This window comes from Lycium ferocissimum, chromosome 12 (genome assembly GCF_029784015.1).
Source record: "Lycium ferocissimum isolate CSIRO_LF1 chromosome 12, AGI_CSIRO_Lferr_CH_V1, whole genome shotgun sequence".
NCBI lineage: Eukaryota > Viridiplantae > Streptophyta > Magnoliopsida > Solanales > Solanaceae > Lycium > Lycium ferocissimum.
The window spans coordinates 51,581,684-51,594,036 of NC_081353.1; positions in this window are offsets into that span (position 1 = coordinate 51,581,684).

Here is a 12,353-nt window from a genome sequence, read left to right on the forward strand (position 1 = left end):
TCACTTGCATTTCTAAGAAAGTATGCCTCGTATCGAGCTTGCATTTTAATCTTCTTACGCAGATATTGTTCCAACTCACATTCACAACTTAAACATAGTCACTTGGGATTAATATTCTTAGAAGCTAAGAATCTTTGCCTCCTCGAAGACTGCAAGACATTCATCCAAGTTAGGTGAAAGTAGAGACATATATCGTTAAGTGGCAAAGTCATATTACCCGAGATGACAAAGAAGAAATGTAATATGAAGATTCATACCTAGTTTGATGGAACTACTTCAAAACACAACTAGAATTTATATAAACATGGAGATATAGAGAATCCGTACAATGAATAATCAATGCCTAATACATGTTGATTATCAACGGCATCAAGCTCTCACTTTTTCCTCGATAATAAAGAGTATGAACAAAAACAATTAATAACGAGTCTTTTTTTGCTTTTTGTATTCAGCTATGGTGCAAACAAGTTTTAATTGGAAGTCATGATTGTATTTGGTTTTTTCTAGCAAGTCATGATCGACATTAACCTTCAAGATGTGTATTTCTTTTTATCATCCATGAATTTTATTTACTTATTTTATGAATCAAGAAGATTTTCTTTGGTGTTGAAGATTTTCTGGAAGCTTCAATCATGAACACCGCTGGTGGTAGAGTGTATTATTTTTTGTTTTTTGAAATTTTTGGATTGGCTTCAATCATGAATTTTTTTTTTTTTTTTGTTAAACACAACTAAAAGTCTCGCCGGACCCGGCATAACTAAACATTGGTGTTGTTTTGAAGTTGGAAAAAAATAGTTAATAATTTCTAAGAAAGTAATTTTCTTTTTTTGCTTTTTGTATTCACAACTTAAACATAGTCACTTGGGATTAATATTCTTAGAAGCTAAGAAGTTTTCGAAATTGCAAGACATTCATCCAAGTTTCATGAAAGTAGAGACATTATATTAAAACAACTATAAGAGATGACAAAGAAGGCATTGAATATGAAGATTCATGTAGTTTGATGGAACTACTTCAAAAACACAACTAAATTTATATAAACATGGAGATATAGAGAACTTACAATGAATAATCAATGCCTAATACATGTTAATCATAAAAGCTCTCACTTTTTAGTCAATAAAGAGTATGAACAAAAACAATTAATAACGAGTCTTTTTTTAATTCATAACTAAAAATGACATTAACCTTCAAATGTGTATTTCTTTTTATCAAAATTATTTACTTATTTTATGATTAAAACTAATTTGTTGACTCGTTTGGATTGGCTTCAATCATGAATTTTTTTTTTTTTTTTTTGTTGCTAGTAGGTGAATTTGAAGTTGGAAAAAACTTATGGTGTATTAGTCTTTTTTTTGCTTTTGTATTGACTAAGTTTTGAAAGTACAGTATTGATCACTTTTTAGTTAAACACAACTAAAAGTTAGGAAACCGAGCATATTGATCATATAAAATAAAGAAGTAAAAAAAAAAAACATAAAAAAATTAATCCGATTACTTTTAGTTAATGAACTAATATAATAACTAAACAAACTCGACTAACACTAAGTTTGACCACGGGTTGGACATTGACGCCTATCATGTCCAGTTTGCCTACACAACCCGCAAGCTCGCCCATATACTGCAGGACCACGATCCATCTCATTAGGAATTCTAGTTGTCCTTGGTCGATTGGGACGACGATAAAGTTCATTACTTGTCATTCTAAAACTTGGAGATGGCCAATACGCCTCGTGCCCAACTGGCGAGAATGACCCAGAATATGTTGTAGCATAATTCTCTATTGTGAAATGCTCGCTGACAAAATTTCTAGCCAATCCTCCCATTCTTTCAGTAACCTTCATGACATGTGAACATGGAAACTGCAAATTAGCCCATTTTCCACAATCACATTTTTTTTCATTCAGTGAAACACGGTGAGGATTACCACCAGTACCATCAACCTGCATAGATCTAACCTCATATACCCCTGTGGGTATATTCCAATCATAAACAAAGTGCCTTTTTGAACTTTCATAGTTCTTTTCCCACTTCATTTTGAACCTCCCCGTCCATAGTTCATTTTGCTCCAGAAGTTGCTGCGCTGTTTGAGACCTACGAGTATACCGTTCAACAGTTTGCCCCAATGACAGTTTAACCATAGCAGTGACAGGCAAGCCTCGTGCTTTCTTCAGAACTCCGTTGAACGACTCTGAAAGATTTGTTGTCAACACTCCCCATCTTTTTCCATCATCATGGCTAACTGTCCATTTGTCCAGGGGAATTTCCATGAGGTATTGATATGCTTCAACATTTTCTTCCTTAATTTCCCACATCAAGGCTTCAAACTTCCTAATTTGATGGGCTGAAGCAGCCCTCCACATCAGTTTACTGAGGTCCTTGTTTGGATATCGAGATTGAAAATTGCTCTTAAGATGCCTTAGGCAAAATCGATGGAAGGCCCGAGGCTCTTGATACCGCCGCAACTCCGATAAACTAGCCAAAATTCCTTTTGCCCTATCAGAGATCACATATATCTTCTCTATCCTTTATCACATGTGCGCTCAAATTCCTAAAAAACCATTTCCATGCCTCTTTCGACTCCCTGTCAACAATAGCAAATGCTAGAGGAAGAATGTTATCATTTCCATCAATTCCAACAGCAATTAATAATTTGATGTCATATTTGCCATACATATGAGTTCCATCTACCGAAATAACAGGGCGACACGTTTGGAATCCATCAATGCATGGCTTGAAAGCCCAAAATACAAACTTGAAAGTTTTTACCTCTGGTGAACTCGTAGACTCTTCGTGTTTCCATTCCACAACCTGTTCCATGATTAAAGTCTTTGAAAAGTCGCAAAAAATTTAGGAAGCTCACTAAATGAATTTTTAAAGTCACCATACACCAATTCAAATGCGCGTTGACGTCCAAGCCACGCTTTCCTGTATGTCACTTGATGACCAAATTTCTCGTGAACCCTAGCCACGACATCTACTACTAACAACTTGGGATTTTTTCGAATTTGGTTTAGAAATAAGGATGCAATCAAATTGGTATCTAGGTTGACATGACTCGTAGTAAGCCCTTCGGCCTCACATCTATGATTATCAACATACTTTCCTATCTTCCAAAGGTTATTTCCAACCTTCCGCCTCGAAGAAACCATAGACAACCTAATAAATTATAAAACTTGCATCTCACAACCCATAGACTTTTGTTTGACGTTATCACCTCAAACTCTTTATTTTTGCGCAAACTCCAAATCGTCACGGCCCGTTTCAATTTTGCTTTGCTGCTAAAATACATATTCTTTTCCAAGTCTTTGTTGGCATCCTCGGACCAAGCTGAACAACATCCCATCTCAGATTCTTGTGTAGAAATGAAAATATCTTCCTCGTTCTCCAATGTCGTAAAGTAGGGTATATCATGACATGGAAGTTCGGACACACCATGACCAAATTGATTATGAGGATTTACACCAATATTATTTTGAAGTAAATCTCCACTATCACCGATATATTCATCAGGTTCACTTTCTCTTTCACTCTCTTCATCCTCTCCTGAAGGGTCGTCATCCTCTGAATTTTCAGAGCTAATTTCGCATTTGCATCATTATACATATCAACGCTGGCCTCAAATTTTCTCCGTGGAGAAAAGGAAGAAACCATATTAATAAATTGTAGTAAGATTGTAGGATATATAAGCAAGTTTTTTTTCTCTTAGCGAGAAAATTTATACGAGTACGAACACATTTAAAAGTTAAAAAATGCAACAATTTTGAGGTTTCTAATAAACCTATTCTAGCACTAAATAATTGAAGCAACAATTAAAAACATGTAAAAATGCAACAATTGGCGGTACAAATATCTTCTGGGGAGTACATATAATTTGACTAATTTATTTGTTGAAAATATATAAACCCAAGCTATCGAAAAAAATCTAATTTTTTGCTTACCTGGCCTCATATTCTCCGTGGCTACTACTAGTACGTCTTTGACTACTTGAGCCTTCATCAAATGATCGATGACCATGCGTGCTAGGACCTGCACCAAATGATTGACGGAAACCATGTGTCGCACTATATGATGACACATTGGTGTGAAATTGATTATAGAAATTTGGATTGTCGTGCATCGGTAATTGCCGGAATGATGGTTGAATAATCGATTCGCAAAATGAGGTCGATCGCCATAGCAAATCCATAATTTTGAGCCAACAAATTCATGTGATAACCATGCTTGACCACTCATTTGAAATACATTATTTTGATTTCTTTGGTTTGGTCTTTACATAAATCTCCAAAATATTTATATCGATCTTATCCGCAAAATTTTTGCGGTATGGTGAAAAATTGTAGCAAGGACTGGTCATTCTCAATTTTAAACTCAATGAACCTTGTATTGTTACCTTGAAATGAGCATGGATATTTTCCAGAAATATCAATTTGAATATTTTCACTATTTGTCCCCATCTTCTCATGCAATAGTTCAACCAATTCAAGATAGTTCGTTGAAATAAACATGCTAACAATCATTTTGGCACCTTCAAAAGATACCTGAATCCGTTCATTTCAGTAATTATTTCGCCACCCCAATACAAAGCAACCATCACATTATGTTCAAAATTGGCCATCTTTACTCCTACACGCGAAAATAAGACACTTATTATTATTAATATAACAGAAAAATAAATTAAAACTATAGTATTATTTTAACATATTACAACATATTTGACTTAATTAACTCATACCTGTTGAATTTTTTAATGTTGTTCCAACAATAGGCCACACAAGTAGAAGCTTTGCTGAAAATTGTTGGAATGTGTTTGAACATTCGTTTCATACACTATATTTTATAATGATCTGTGGTTTGTTGGACTTTAGCAGTGTGTCGTTATTGTGTGTCACGTTTTACAATTAAAACGTAACTATTGATCACGTTTTATAGTCAAATCAGTCAGAAGGATTCCCAATTTGCAGGATTCTCTGCAAGATTCGATTGCCCGTGCCTAGTTTGAGTAGAAACGTAACTGTCAGTTACGTTTTATCCTAAAATCGTAACTCCGAGTTACGACTTTAACATCAATCAATGTCAGATTACGTAGAAGGATTGCTCGTATATGGATTCTTCTAAAGTCAGCATTCTTGTGCAACGTATTAGGAATAATACGTTACTCACGATCCACGAATTAGCTTTGACACCGTTAACCCCGCAAATTATTTTTCCCGTCAGAATTTTTGAATAAAATAATGTCTAATACGTTACTCAGGAATACGTTTATACTAATTCTGTAAAAAAAATTAAAAACGTATTATTTTGGTGAATTGGTTTAAATAATAGCTTATTTTGGTCAAACTCTCATTAAACTTCCATGACAGGAGAAAAATAATTGACATATTTGATGCGATGTTAATTAATGATACTAATCCAAAAGATAGTCAACGGGCCTTACTCAGTAGCCCTCATTGACCATGCAACATGCATCTGGTGGGAAATAAATTAAGTACCAATCAGAATCATATTCAAGATTTAAAATCTCACTACAAATATCACATCAGACGCTGTAACACCTGTGAACCTAACATAAATATATGTACTTAAAACCATTGTAAGACATATAACATAATATACGTATTTCTTAAAATCTTTCTAAGATATATAAAATATTCGGTATCTAGTACATGTTACCATCAAATTTTGTGACATAACTCCATTAACGAAAAGTGTAATGAAAAAGTAAAAAGAAAAAGAAAAAGGAGAAAAAGCTACTCAAGAATAGAATACAAAGATAAAAAGATAAATATAAAAAAGAATAGAATAAAAGGATAAAGCCACCTCCACCCCTTTCCTAGATTGAATCCATATATAGTTACTCAAAACCCATTCTAGAAGCAAAGCCTAATAATACAATCCTCTCTTTTTCCTCCTCCTCCCTCTAAACCCAAACCCCACAACAAATTAAAGCTCTCATTTTCATTACTGTTTCCTAATGGAGAATTTTAGATCAATGTCCACAAGGGAAGGTGGAAGGATGCCAACAAGTATGCACGATTTGAGGAGTTATAGTACCAATTCACATGTTCCTTATTCTTCTATGGATAATAATACTAAGGAAGTGAAGATCAAGAAGAGAAATAATCAAAGCAAAGTGATGTCCTCTTCTTCAAAAAGTTGGAAATTGGATGATCTTGAATTGCACAGAAAGAGAAGAGTTGTTGGATATAAAGCTTATGCTATTGAGGGTAAAATGAAGGGTTCATTCAGAAAGAGCTTTAGGTGGATCAAGGATACTTGCAACCATGTGGTCCATGGATGGTGGTGATCAATTAATCTTGGCCATGTATCATACTTGCTTGCTAGTATGTGGCTGGGGTCACTTATTTTTCTAATGGCTATATTGTCACTTCTTTTTCACGTTTAAGCATTTATTTACATAAAAATACTTCTCTTTTATTTTTTTTCTTTCTTGAGAACCCCTTTTATCAAAAATCAGATGCCAGCTTTGTCTTTTATGCGTGATTTAGGTAATTCCGTCTTTTGCTCATGTTTCGTATAGAGATGGATTGATATGGGAGTTTCTACTTCCTACCCATTCACTTCTAGCTGAACTGCTCAACGAGCTTTTGTGACGAAATTTTTTTGGCTGAACAGTAGTCAACTTGTGGGGTGTCATTACATGTAGATAACAACCGCAACAATCACTACTCTGATTCATTACCCCCACAAAGTAACGTGATGACCGAACCACCCCCAAATGCGAATAATGCCCTAGGGACCGAACCCAGACCAACCAATTAAGATTCCTCCACAATAAAAGCGGACTAAGTCGGTATTTAGATCTTGTGAAAAACATCACCGTCATAATGTAATAGATTGATCTCCACTTGGACTTGGTAATATGAATCTCGGTATCTTGAAGTTTTGTTAGCTTCAAAAATTTTAGTTGAATAAATTTGGGTAAATTTGTTTGAAACACATGTACGTATTACGTCTAGTTAGAGGCGAATATTGGAGTTAATTTTATGATTTTTGTTTAGTTTTATCTATGGTAAAGAATACTACTATATTAAATACCATAATATCACATCGAGCACACTGTAAATGAGTAATATGTTAAACCGATCGAATTACTGAAATTTAAATAAGCTTATTCTACACCGGATAAACTGTAACCTGTTTCTTATATAATCACAGGTTATTACTCACCATACCAGCAAATCTGCAACAATAAGTGAAAAGGATATCTAAGGCAAATGATGATATTGATTCACGAATAATGCTGCTGTTCATTTTGTAATTATTAGCAACAGTATTTAGTACAAGATTTTATCTACATATTGATGTTGCAGTAAAATTTACATATGACAGGTTACTTATAATATAATTAAAAGTTAAACTTTATGATAAGCATTATGTAATTAATAATCAACAAAATAATAACTACCTTATTATCACAGGTCAAAGCAATAATGATAGTGTAGATTTTTTTTCTTTTTCTTTTTATATAGTATTGTAGGTATACAACTAAAATCAATATAGCCTAATAGAAGCTCTAATGGAGTTCAAAGAGAGCATGTGACTGACCGGGGAAGCTATGGGGCGTATTAGAAAATTGCATTGTAAAATATAAGGTTAGATTATATATATATATAGAGAGAGTAGATACTGAATCTTCTTTTAACTTTTTCATATATTTACTCCTTTATTTTGCTTCCCGGTTCATATTGTATATAGTGTTTTTAGTTTGAGCATACCCTTTGAGAAATTCACTCATCCTCAAAAGTAAAAGGTAAATCACTAAATTATTCTTAATTAAATAATACTTTTTTAAAGATGAGTTCTTGATTATGTGAGACCGTTATCTAAATAGGGTCAATTTGAAAAAAATAATTAATATCTTTTGATTATATTAAAAATTACGTTTATCTTGGACTAAATGTAAAAGCTAAAAATATCATATAATATGAAAAGGGAGTATAATTATTTTTTTACTAATTACCCCTTCCATTCCATTTTAACGGCAGTTTTAGGGGTTTTCACTTTCATTAAGAAAATAATAAATACAAGATGATTAAATTTGCCCCTATCTAACAAAAGCAAAGGGATTTTTATCTTAATATATATTCCCTCCATCCCAAAATAAGCGTCATCTTAGTAAAAAAGAATTTTCTTAGAATAAGTATCACCTTAAGAATTCAAGACAAAAATTGATAATTTTTTTCAACTATGCCCTTAGCATTAAAGAAGTAGTCCTCTTTAATTTTGTTCAATCTCAAAAAATATCTAAGGAATAGGGGTAGTTTAGTAAATTCTAAATTGTATTTATTGATTTTTAATGCGTGTGATTTTTAATATTAATGGTATAGTTTTTGAAACAATAAGGTCTTTTGGCCACACTATTTTGGTCACAATGGCCCAAATGGGGTAAATTCATATGACTATTTAGGTCAAATTTAATAATTTATGCTTACTTAATGTCATTTCTATCTTTTCCTCTCAAAGTTTATCTTAATTTAAAATTGTACAATAGAGGTTATGGTGATTTTTACATAAGTATAGCCAAATTTGGGTCAAATTAGTGTGCAACTTTAGTTTTAAATCTCAAAAGTAATAATGATTTTGGGATACACATTTTGAGCTAAAATAACTACTCCCTCTGTTCATTTTTACTTGTCCACTATTTCTAAAATAGATTTTCATTTTTACTTGTCATTTTTCACATATCAAGATAAAATAAATAAAAAATTCCATTTTACCTTTAACATTAATTACTCATTTCAAATCATTTTCCAAAACCAATACCATTATATACCAATTAATATGGGCATCATGATAAAATACACACTTCATTTATTATTCTTTAAACAACATAAAAAGTTAAAAATAGACAAATAAAAATAAACGGAGGGAGTACATTACTAGTAATTTGGAAGGACAGAGTAGTAGAAGTCTTGATTTCAGCAGTGAACGACAAAAATCAGATCTTCAAAGATTTTGCGGTGGTGAAGTGAGCGAGGTTTCTCTTGGTTTTATCCCTCCACTATTCCTAAATACGAGGTCTACTTAAAAATATGTGCATTTAATACTAGGAAGCCTTACCTAGCTAGTTCCTAAACCTTGTTTATTGGTTTCTCTTTCTGTGTGATGTGAATTTTAACCCATAATTTTGATGCCCATGATACGTTCTTGGAAATTGGAAACCTGGAATTATTCAACCTTTAATATTTCCTTCGTTCACTTTTACTCGTTTTGCACATATAAGTACATATTTTATCATGATACTCATATTAATTAGTGCATAATTATATTGAATTTAGAAAATGATTTGGAATGAGTAATTAATGCTAAGGGGTAAAATAGAAAAAACAAATTATTTTTCTCTTGATATGCGAAAGTAGATAAGTAAAAGTGAAAATCTATTTTTGAAATAGTGGACAAGTAATAGTGAACGGAGGGAGTATATATTATGCTCAAAATTACCATGCAAACCCTCTATTTTATTTTTACTATCAAAATTAAGAAAGAACCTGGCTTTCCCTTTTTTACTTTGCATTTCACTCACTATTTTCATACTGAAAATGTTCAATGGCTATTCCCACTGAATGTTGGTGGAGAAAACCTAAATAATAGTGTTTTCACACGGAAAAATTAGAAAATTTATGCGTTTTAATGAGAACCTGTTTTCTAGTGAGCTGGTTCGATAGGAATGCGATGGAAAAATTATGTTTTATAGCACAATTTTTCACTGAATGTCGGTGGAAAAAACCTTTGTTTCTAGTAGCTATAGTGATGGTTTTCTCGAGTTATAACCATTGAAATCGTAAAGACTTTCAATATTATTTCAAGTTAATAACCTACGAAGGTTTCGCCTATTTTTTCTATGAATAGAAGATTTTGGTTACATGAACAAATTGGGATTTCTCACAATTCTTCAGATTTCCTTTCTCATGCTCAAAACATGGAATGTGCTAAAAGATATTGAACTTTTGATTATTAAGAAAATACTAGGAATTAAACCAGATAATTGATCGGCAATCATATGCCATTATATATCTTCATAATTCACAACAATACGATCACAAAAAACGGTAATGATGATAGCAAGAGAGACGAGGAAAACGCAAAGAGCCCAAACTTACATATAGACAAGTTATATTACGCATACATGGAATCGATTATAGGTACAGCCAATTACGCAAATATATTTTGTTTTATTAATTAATTCTTGACAAATACATATGCTCATATTACATTATACGTTTCATATAGGATTAAATTTCTCAAATGGTCACTTGGATTAGTGAAATTGCATCACTTATCTGATTTTTATATCAATACTCACTTTAAACTTTATTTCCTAGAAAACAACTCGAACCGGAGAAGCTACTTTTCAATAGGGGTGTACAAAGTAAACCGACAAACAGCACCAAATCGATAAACCGAGTCAAACCGAGAAAAAAAGCCGACTAGTGATTTGCTTTGACTTGGTTTGGTGTTGAAAAAAAAAAACCCCGACCATAGTTTGTTTGGTTTGGTTTTAGCTAAAAAAAGTCAAACCGAACCAAACCAACCCGATATTACATGTATTCAATTTTTAAAATATTTTATACATAAAAATATTTATTTGTAATGTAATTTATAAATATTTCTTAAATTTTTTCGTAGTTTTTATCTATTATCATATTATTCAAGCTTGAACTTAGAATTTTGATTGTCAATAAGTTTTATATACTATGGATGTTAGTAATTCAAATAAAGTCCACCAAAACCAACTCAACACTAATGCTAACAAAAGAAATTTAATTTACCACTAGGAATGACAATAATGTTGTATATCTATTTTTTAGTTTTGCATAATTGATTTAGAGAGTGAAAATACATAACTTAAGTTTTTTTCTTTGTCATGTAATTAATACTTATCAGCCGCACTTATTTTCGCATGACTTAGTATTTTTAGATTATGGTCATTTTCTTTATGGCTTATTAATTAGCAATATTTATTTTAACCGATTTTATTTTCTTTTGTTGAATATTTTTAATACAATGTCATCACTCCTCACATTTTGTGTTATTTTGTTAAGAAACATCTTAATTATAGAGTTGTATCTTACTAAAACTAAAGAAATATTTGAAGTAAAAGTTATATGTTTTGTCTCAAGACTATTCCGAAAAAAAAATCCGAAAAAACCCGTGAAAACCCGAGGTTGAAAAATCCGAATTTTATTGGTTTGGTTTGGTGTATAAATTTAAAAACCCAACGCAATTAGTTTGATTTGGTGTTTAAAAAATCCGAACCAACCCGGTCCATGTACACAGTACACCCCTACTTTTCAGCACTGAAAATCTGACTTGGAGGGGATTCCACGAATTAAAAAAACTATGAAATATTTTAAATCATTTGTCATTGCGATTTTAAGCTTTCATCATAATTGCTAAAATTGAAATGCCTTAGAAACTTGTCATCCACAACACAAGAAAGGGTAAAAACTCAAGGGGGATGGAGAGTGAGTGGGGAAGACCTCTTTAATCATGGCAAAGCATTATCAATTATGCCTTTTTGCTTGAGTGCAATGACGTTCTACGTACCTACTTATAGAAAAGTTTAATTTCTATTAAACCAAATAAATTTAACTTAAGCAATCACAAATTAAAATGGACTCGTGAAACAATGTTTAAAACTTTAAGTGAAGCGATGTGAACATTAAGCATTATGATGAGATGTAGTAATTGTTATCACAAATAAAAGTAATAATACATATTAATTTATTATAATTGGATTACATAAGTTTATTTAAAGACATGCTATGCATTTATCGATTTTGTATAAATACCGAGGGATAATTTGCACAAAAAGGATTCTACGGTTGGTATTAGAATTTTGTCCCTGTTTTGACATTTGTGTGGAACTAAACGTTGTTAACTTTAATGAAAAATTGTAGACCAAAATACCCTTAAGCTGAGTCACATAGATGTTGAAGAGATTTCGGCAAGCGAAACCATAATCGGTGAGCTGTTACATGCAAGTCATGATAAATCGATAGGACTTCATGCCATATTTAACCTAGTTGTCATGTTGGTTTACTCATAAATCATCTTTGGATGATTATGATTTCAAAGCTACTACAAAAGGACATAAATACAAGTCATGAACGGTTTGACATTATTGCTATATGCAACCTATTGTTCTGTTGGATTACTTACAAATCATACCGATTCGTTACAATTATGTGCTTAGTCATGAATACACCAGCTTATATTGCAAGGAAAAATATGTTATTTGTCTTTCCTGTAAAAGAAAACACGTCTATATTTTTTTTTACAAAATATGCAAAGAAACCAGGATAAATATGACTCTTTGAGCAGTTTCC